Genomic DNA, 8,078 nt, shown 5'->3' with positions numbered 1-8,078 from the left:
TGAGCTCCTTCAGAATGGACTGGTTGGATCTCCTTGCAGTCCAAGGGACTCTCAAGAGTCTTCTCCAACACCACACTTCAAAAGCATCAATTCTTCGGTGCTCAGCCTTCTTCACAGTCCAACTCTCACATCCATACATGACCACAGAAAAAACCATAGCCTTGACTAGCCAGACCTTTGTTGGCAAAGTAATGTCTCTGCTTTCGAATATGCTATCTAGGTTGGTCATAACTTTCCTTCCAAGGAGTAAGCGTCTTTTAATTTCATGGCTGCAGTCACCATCTGTAGTGATTTTGGAGCCCAGAAAAATAAAGTCTGACACTGTTTCCACTGTTTCCCCATCTATTCCCCATGAAGTGATGGGACCAGATGCCATGATCTTCGTTTTCTGAATGTTGAGCTTTAAGCCAGCTTTTTCACTCTCCTCTTTCACTTTCATCAAGAGGCTTTTTAGTTCCCTTTCACTTTCTGCCATAAGGGTGGTGTCATCTGCATATCTGAGGTTATTGATATTTCTCCCGGCAATCTTGATTCCAGCTTGTGTTTCTTCCAGCCCAGCATTCCTCATGATGTACTCTGCATATAGGTTAAATAAACAGGGTGAGGGAATGAATTAGTAATAAGCATATAGGAAACTGAACAAAGAAAATGACAATATTCAAGCCTAGGGAAAACCAAAAGGTATACTTGAAGGTAAACATATCATAGTACATACATGACTAAGCTGTGAGTAAAATCTGCATAGTCGCAATAATATAAAAATTAATATTTGATCTGTGTTTTGGGGACAGGAAACTGGAAAGGAGTTGAGGGAGCAGCGTGTTTGAGAGCTAAATCCTAATATTCAAAGGATAAAGTCAACACACAATTATTAAAATAGAAAAAAAAATCCAAAAATCAACATAGGTACATTATTAGAAAACATGGAAGCAAATTGTTTGTTATTTAGTTGCTAAGTCATGTCTGACTCTTTGCAGTCCCATAGACTAGCCCCCCAGGCTCCTCTGTCCATAGGATTTCCAGGCCAGAATAGTGGAGTGGGTTGTGAGTCCCTTCTCCAGGGGGTCTTCCCGACCTAGAGACAGAATCCTTGTCTCCTGTGTCTCCTGCACTGGCCGGTGGATTCGTTACCACTGACACCACCAGGGGAGGGCATGGAAGCAAATATACAAAGGAAAAGTGAAAGAGGTAAAAGCAGTTATCACTGAGGAGAAAGAATGGGGAGGGGGGAGTATTATTTCATGCATTAATAACTTTTTTTTGGTCTGTTTCTGTTTTTTTTTTTTGCGGGGGGATGGGGAAGGCTGGTCCACGCCTCATGCAGGATCTTCCTGGACCAGGGATTGAACCAATACCACCTGAAGTGGAAACACAACGTCTTAACTGTTGGACCACCAAGGAAGTCCTTAAATTAACAACTTTTATAGAAATATTTCATTTGAAAATTACATACACATCTTGATTAAAATAAAAATTACTGTCTAAAAAATCATGAATGAAAATTTCTGTCAAAGCATGAAGGTTTGTACGTGTTTTCTCCCTTTTTCAATCCTACCAGATGCAGTAAAATAAACTTATTAGGACAAAGAGAATGGAAGAAGAACAAGGCAGGAGCTTACAAAATAGCAGGCCCTCATTGACAAAAAGAGCACAAAATCAGATTTGAAAATGAATAGAATAAAAGACATCACAACAAACTGCTAATTTTAAAAAGCCAGCAGACATCATGACATCAAAAAAATAACAGTGTTTTTATTAACTGCCTTAGGCATTTTTGATGATTTTTTTTTTTTTTACATCTTTGGCCATATTGCCTCCCATCTACTCTTCGTGTGATAAAATGTTAAATCTATCATTAGAATAGAAAGACAATTTAGCCTTCCCTCTAGCATACTGCTCAAAGAAAGTTTTTAAATTGATGAGTTAGAAGAACTTCTTTTAGCTTCGACATTAATATTGATAGTGTCATATAAGCTTTTAGGACTGTTGCCAAATTTAGGAAAGTAGTTGCCTATTTTTTCATACATAAACTGTAGGACTTTAAAACATTTCAAGTTTTCTTGTGTTTTGACTAATTGCCAATGTACTTAGATGGAGATGATCATGAACCATTTGCTATTAGTATTTTTATGTCACAGCAACATATCTTGAACTTTATAACATTTTTGTCCATGTCAGTTGTTTTGTATGTCAAGTCAGCAGGAAACTTATCTTTTTCTAGTTTTTATGATTATTTACCCTTCATTTTATGGATTGTCAACAATCCAAAAACATGTTCATTGCTTCTATTCAAAACATGTATCTTCTTCTTAATAACATATTATGGTCTTGGTGTGATCTGATACTACTTTTTTCTCAGCAGCAGAAAAATTTCTGTTTATTTAATTGCCCATTTTATTGTTTTTGTTCCATATTCTATTAAGTTTTAATATGAATTTTCTCTCAATAAATAAATGTATAGGTGACAAAATAAAGTATCTTTTATATGTGCCCAAGTGAGGAGTCTGTAATTTCTCATATATTTTATTGACATAGTGCTAAACTTATTTCCAAATTGCAATAGTTATTTATACCCTACAAATACTGGACATATACACAAATTCCAATCAATCTTCTTTGGGTGAATTCCATCAAAAGCGGAAAAAAAGTGTATGATGTGTTTAATAATTATATATACTAAATCATCAAGTATATTCTGGAAAGAAGAGAACTTCTGTTTTCATGAGGGATCAGTGAGAATCAAATGCTCCGGTTACCTGTTACATGTGACATCTTGGAAAGTATTTCCCCAGACTAGCTTCTAGCTTACAGTCATGTGACACTGGCCTTGCATTTTATATCATGACAGCATGAGTAGCCATTGAGGACAGTAGAAATTCTGAAAATCAGTTCTACACTTGGGTAGCTAGTAATAACTTGGAAGTAACTGTGATCTCGTTCAAATGCATGCCTGCTAAGTCACTTTGCTCATGTCTGACTCTTTGTGATCCTATGGACTGTAGCCCGCCAGGCTCCTCTGTCCAGGGGATTCTCCAGGCAGGTATACTGGAGTGGGTTGCCATGCCCTCCTCCAGGGGATCTTCCCAACCCACATATCAAACCCACATCTCTTATGTCTCCAGCACTGGGTATTGGCAGGTGTGTTTTTTACCACCAGCCATCTGGGAAGCCCTGATTTCACTCACATATCCTTCTACATTGAATCTAAATGTAGATCCCTGTCCTTTACTCAAACTAAATGCAGCTCAACTTCCCCCCAACCAGATCCCCAAAATGCCTACAGTAACTCCAAAAGCACCCCTACCCATCAGGAAATGAAACAGATGAGACTTCCTAATGGAATGAAAGAAGAAACTTAGCCGTGGGTAAAATGGCTTACTTTTCGTGACATATTGCTAGGACTCCCTCCAAGAAAGCAGGACCTTGGAAGCAGGACAGGAGAGTTTGAGCTATGTTAGCTTCAAGGTTAATTGCCTCTGACAATACCAATTAAATTTTGGAAAACAAATTAATGTGTGTAAATGGCTTGTCAGACTGGAGAAAGTTGAACCTTGTGCTAGAAGGAGGGCAATTCTAGAGGCAAGTTAAATCACTACCGTGGGTACATACGTGCTAAATCCGTTCAGTCATGGCAGACTCTTTGTGACCCCATGGACTGTAGCCCACCAGGCTCTTCTGTCCATGGGATTCTCCAGGCAAGAATACTGGAGTGGGTTGCCATGTCCTCCTCCAGGGGATCTTCCCAACCCAGGGATTGAACCCAGGTCTCTTATATCTCCTGCATTTGCAGGCAGGTTCTTTACCACTAGCGTCACCTGGGAAGCCCAAATTACCACTACAGATCCTGAAATAATGTGAAGAGATGGAAGCTATAGGTATTTCTGAAAATTGGTGTAAATGATGATCTGAAAATAAGAGGAGTGAGTGTGAAACATCTACTAGAGAAAAGATGCTCCATATATCACCTCCCATCTGCCTCTCTCTAGCCTTGCTAGACTCATTGCTTTCAACCTCTTACTTCTCATTCATTTTCCTTTCAGGTTTTTAAATAAAATTACTTTTTAAATCGAATTAAAATTAGCAGCCATATCTCCAGCCCACTATTTCCAACTTGTATGACAGGACAAGTACCAATACCCCCATTTCAGCAGATGACCGCAAGTTTCCTGGAGCCTAAACCAGAGAGTCTTTGGGACACGTGGCAGAGCTTAGAGTATGTGTGTGGGGATCCCCATTATTGTGATTCAGTTCAAATCTAAATACTGAGTACTAAGAGTCCCTCTACTTCTCTCTCCTGCTCTTTCTTGATTCACCTGGGAAAATGCTAGAAAGCAGACAAGGTGAAATTGACCAGCTTAGGAATAGAGATCTCCAGGTGCTTACATTTGTGACCCTCCAACAAAAGAACACAGTCTGATTATCCAGCATCTTTCCATTAACAAGCTCCCTGCAAGTAGTTTAAATTAGCTTTCAGTGACTCTGTCTGAAATATTAATAGATAGCCAGAGATTACCTGCCAGTGGGAAAAGCCTCTGACACAAAGGGCCGAGAACAAAACAGGAAAATGAGAAATAAAGAAAATAGGAAAAAGCCATCAACAGCACTGCTGCTGCTGCTGCTGCGTCGCTTCAGTCGTGTCCGACTGTGTGTGACCCCATAGACAGAAGCCTACCAGGCTCCCCTGTCCCTGGGATTCTCCAGGCAAGAACACCGGAGTGGGTTGCCATTTCCTTCTCCAATGCATGAAAGTGAAAAGTGAAAGGGAAGTCGCTCAGTCGTGTCCGACTCTTAGAGACCCCATGGACTACAGCTTACCAGGCTCCTCCGTCCATGGGATTTTCCAGGCAAGAATACAGGAGTGGGGTGCCATTGCCTTCTCTGCATCAACAGCACAGGGTTATATAAAACTGAAATACTCATAAAAGAAAAAGATAGCATTTAGAATTAAAGGCCTGATAAAAGCAAGGGAAATGTTAACTGAAGAGTTAAAAGATCAAGTTGAGAAAACTCTCAGAAATTAGAAAACAAGGCAAACATGTAAAAAAATGGAAAATGTTGCTGTTTAGTTACTTAGCCGTGTCCGACTCTTTGCAACCCCATGGGCTGCAGCACTCCAGGCTTCCCTGTCCTTTACTATCTCCTGGAGTTTGCTCAAACTCATGTCCATTGAGTCAGTGATGCCATCAAACCATCTCATCCTCTGTTACCCCCTTCTCCTCCTTTCCTCATTCTTTCTCAGCATCAGGGTCTTTTTCATTGAGCTGGCTCTTTGCATCAGGCCAAAGTACTGAAGTTTAAATATGAAGAAATTAAAAGATCAGTTCAAATGGACCATAATCTGAACAGTAGAAGTTCTAGAAAGAGAGAATAGAGAAAATAAAGTTATCCAAAAAATAATTTCAGATGACTTCCTAGGAAAACACTTGGAAAACCAAAGTATATTGTTGTATAATTCTGGAACACTATGGAGAAAGAGAAAATTCTAAAAACAACCAAAGAAGACTAAATGTAGTCACATGAGGTTTTGATCAGAATAGATTTAAAAGTTTTACCAGTAGTACTAGAAATTAAAAGACGGGGGAATAATGCCTTCAAATTCTCAGGGAAAATTACTTACACTCTATTGTTCTGTATTCAGCCAAAATATTAGTCAAGTGTAAAAGTAGAATTTTTAAAATTGCAGGCATGCAAGAATTTAGAAAGCTTATACCACAAGCATGTTTCTTAAGGGTAAGTAAATTCAACATACTCCTTCAACATAGCAGAAAATCTATAGATACTGCATAAAATTGATAATCAAGAAGCAGAGGTATAAAATAGTGGACTTAGCTCATATAGCCATTAGAAGAAAGATCAATAAGATTCTAAAGTGGTTGGAAAGATTAGAGGGTCAGGGAGGAGGACTAATGCTCTTCCCTGTGAGTTTTCTAATTTTTTTAAAATGTGCATGTATTAATTTTATTAAAATAATTTTGTATTATAATCAAAAAGGAAAGCAAATGGAAAGATGGAAGGTGAGGTAATAAAAGCAATGAATCTTATAAAGATAGAGGTGGGGGGAGGGTGAAGTATTTACTGTAATACTCTTTACACACATGAAGCTCTTTAACCCTCACACTCCTGAAAGAAATACCATTATACCATTTTAGAGATGAGGAAACTAAGGCTCCAGGAAGTTAAAGGAATTTGCCCGAAGTCACACAGCTAGGAACTGGCAGAATTAAGGCTGAACCCAAGTCTGTCTGGTTCCAAAGCTCAGTCATATTCCATTACATAGTTCTGAATATTGGCAAACAGAAGAGAAAGATACTGGGACCTAATATGAAGGGAAGACGGTAAGTTTTGAGTAGAGGAAACACACGAATATTAAGGTAAGTTGAAAGTGAAGAGTCGTCAGAGGGCAATAATTGAAAGTACAGAAGAGAGAAGGAATAATTTATCCAAGTTTTAGATAGTTGGGCTTCCCAGGTGGCATCATTGGTAAAGAATCTGCCTTTCAATGCAGGAGACATGAGAGATGCAGGTTCAACCCCTGGGTCGGGAAGATCCCTTGGAGTAGAAAATGGAAACCCACTTCAGTATTCTTGCCTGGAAAAGTCCATGGACATAGGAGCCTGGCGGACTATAATCCATGGGATCAAAAAGAGTTGCACACAACTAAATACACACATACTGATGGCCTATGCAGATTTTACCTTAGAAAATTAGGGGAAAGCAGCATGGTGATATAGGCAGGAGTAGAGTTGTGGAAAGGAGGTAAGTGTGGGTGAAATTGTTATCAAACTGGAATTTGTAAGTCTGATACTCTTTTTCTCGGTGAAGTAAGAGTTTAGTTATTCTCCTAGGACCAAATGAATAAGGAAAGGGTTGGATCTTTGCAGGAGACTAGGGGGAAGAGTGAAATTGGAAAATGACTGGAGCCTTTAGGAAAGAGAGTAGGGTTGCCAGATTCAGCAAATAAAAATACCACTTGCTCAGTGAAATCTGAATTGCAGATTAAAACGACATGATTGTTTCAGTATATGTCTCAAATATTGCATGGTATTTTTTTTTATATTCTTTTTTTTTTAATTTTATTTTATTTTTAAACTTTACATAATTGTATTAGTTTTGCCAAACATCAAAATGAATCCGCCACAGGCATACACGTGCTCCCCATCCTGAACCCCCCTCCCCCCCCCTCCCCACACCATCCCTCTGGGTCGTCCCAGCGCACCAGCCCCAAGCATCCAGCATCGCGCATCAAACCTGGACTGGCAACTCGTTTCTTACATGATATTCTACATGTTTCAATGTCACTCTCCCAAATCTTCCCACCCTCTCCCTCTGCCACAGAGTCCATAAGACTGTTCTATACATCAGTGTCTCTTTTGCTGTCTCGTACACCAGGTTATTGTTACCATCTTTCTAAATTCCATATATATGCGTTAGTATACTGTATTTATGTTTTTCCTTCTGGCTTACTTCACTCTGTATAATAGGCTCCAGTTTCATCCACCTCATTAGAACTGATTCAAATGTATTCTTTTTAATGGCTGAGTAATACTCCATTGTGTATATGTACCATAGCTTTCTTATCCATTCATCTGCTGATGGACATCTAGGTTGCTTCCATGTCCTGGCTATTATAAACAGTGCTGTGATGAACATTGCATGGTATTTTATCTGGCAGCCCTTAAAGAGAAACATTAAAGCATGCATATGCTTAGTCGCTCAGTTATGTCTGACTCTTTTCAACCCCATGGACTGTAGTCCACCAGGCTCCTCTGTCTGTGGGGATCTCCAGGCAAGAATACTGGAGTGGACTGCCTTGCCTTACTCCAGGGGATCTTCCCAACCCAGGGACTGAACCCAGCTCTCCCAAAGCATGCATAAAGAACAGCAAAGCTGCTTTGAAATAAGAAGTCTGGAATGGATCCACCTCAATGTAATGGGCATCAGATGGTAAGCTCAGTGTGCGGGGAAGAAGGTAGGAACACTGGGCTTATCTTCCAGGCAACAGTTGAAAGGGAGCTGGGCTAACAGCCAGGAGATAGCTTGAGGGGACAGTACTTGGGGCCTCTCATGAGAATGATGGG

The sequence above is a fragment of the Bos taurus genome, chromosome 3, assembly GCF_002263795.3.
Source record: "Bos taurus isolate L1 Dominette 01449 registration number 42190680 breed Hereford chromosome 3, ARS-UCD2.0, whole genome shotgun sequence".
Lineage (NCBI taxonomy): Eukaryota > Metazoa > Chordata > Mammalia > Artiodactyla > Bovidae > Bos > Bos taurus.
This window is presented reverse-complemented; position numbering follows the sequence as displayed.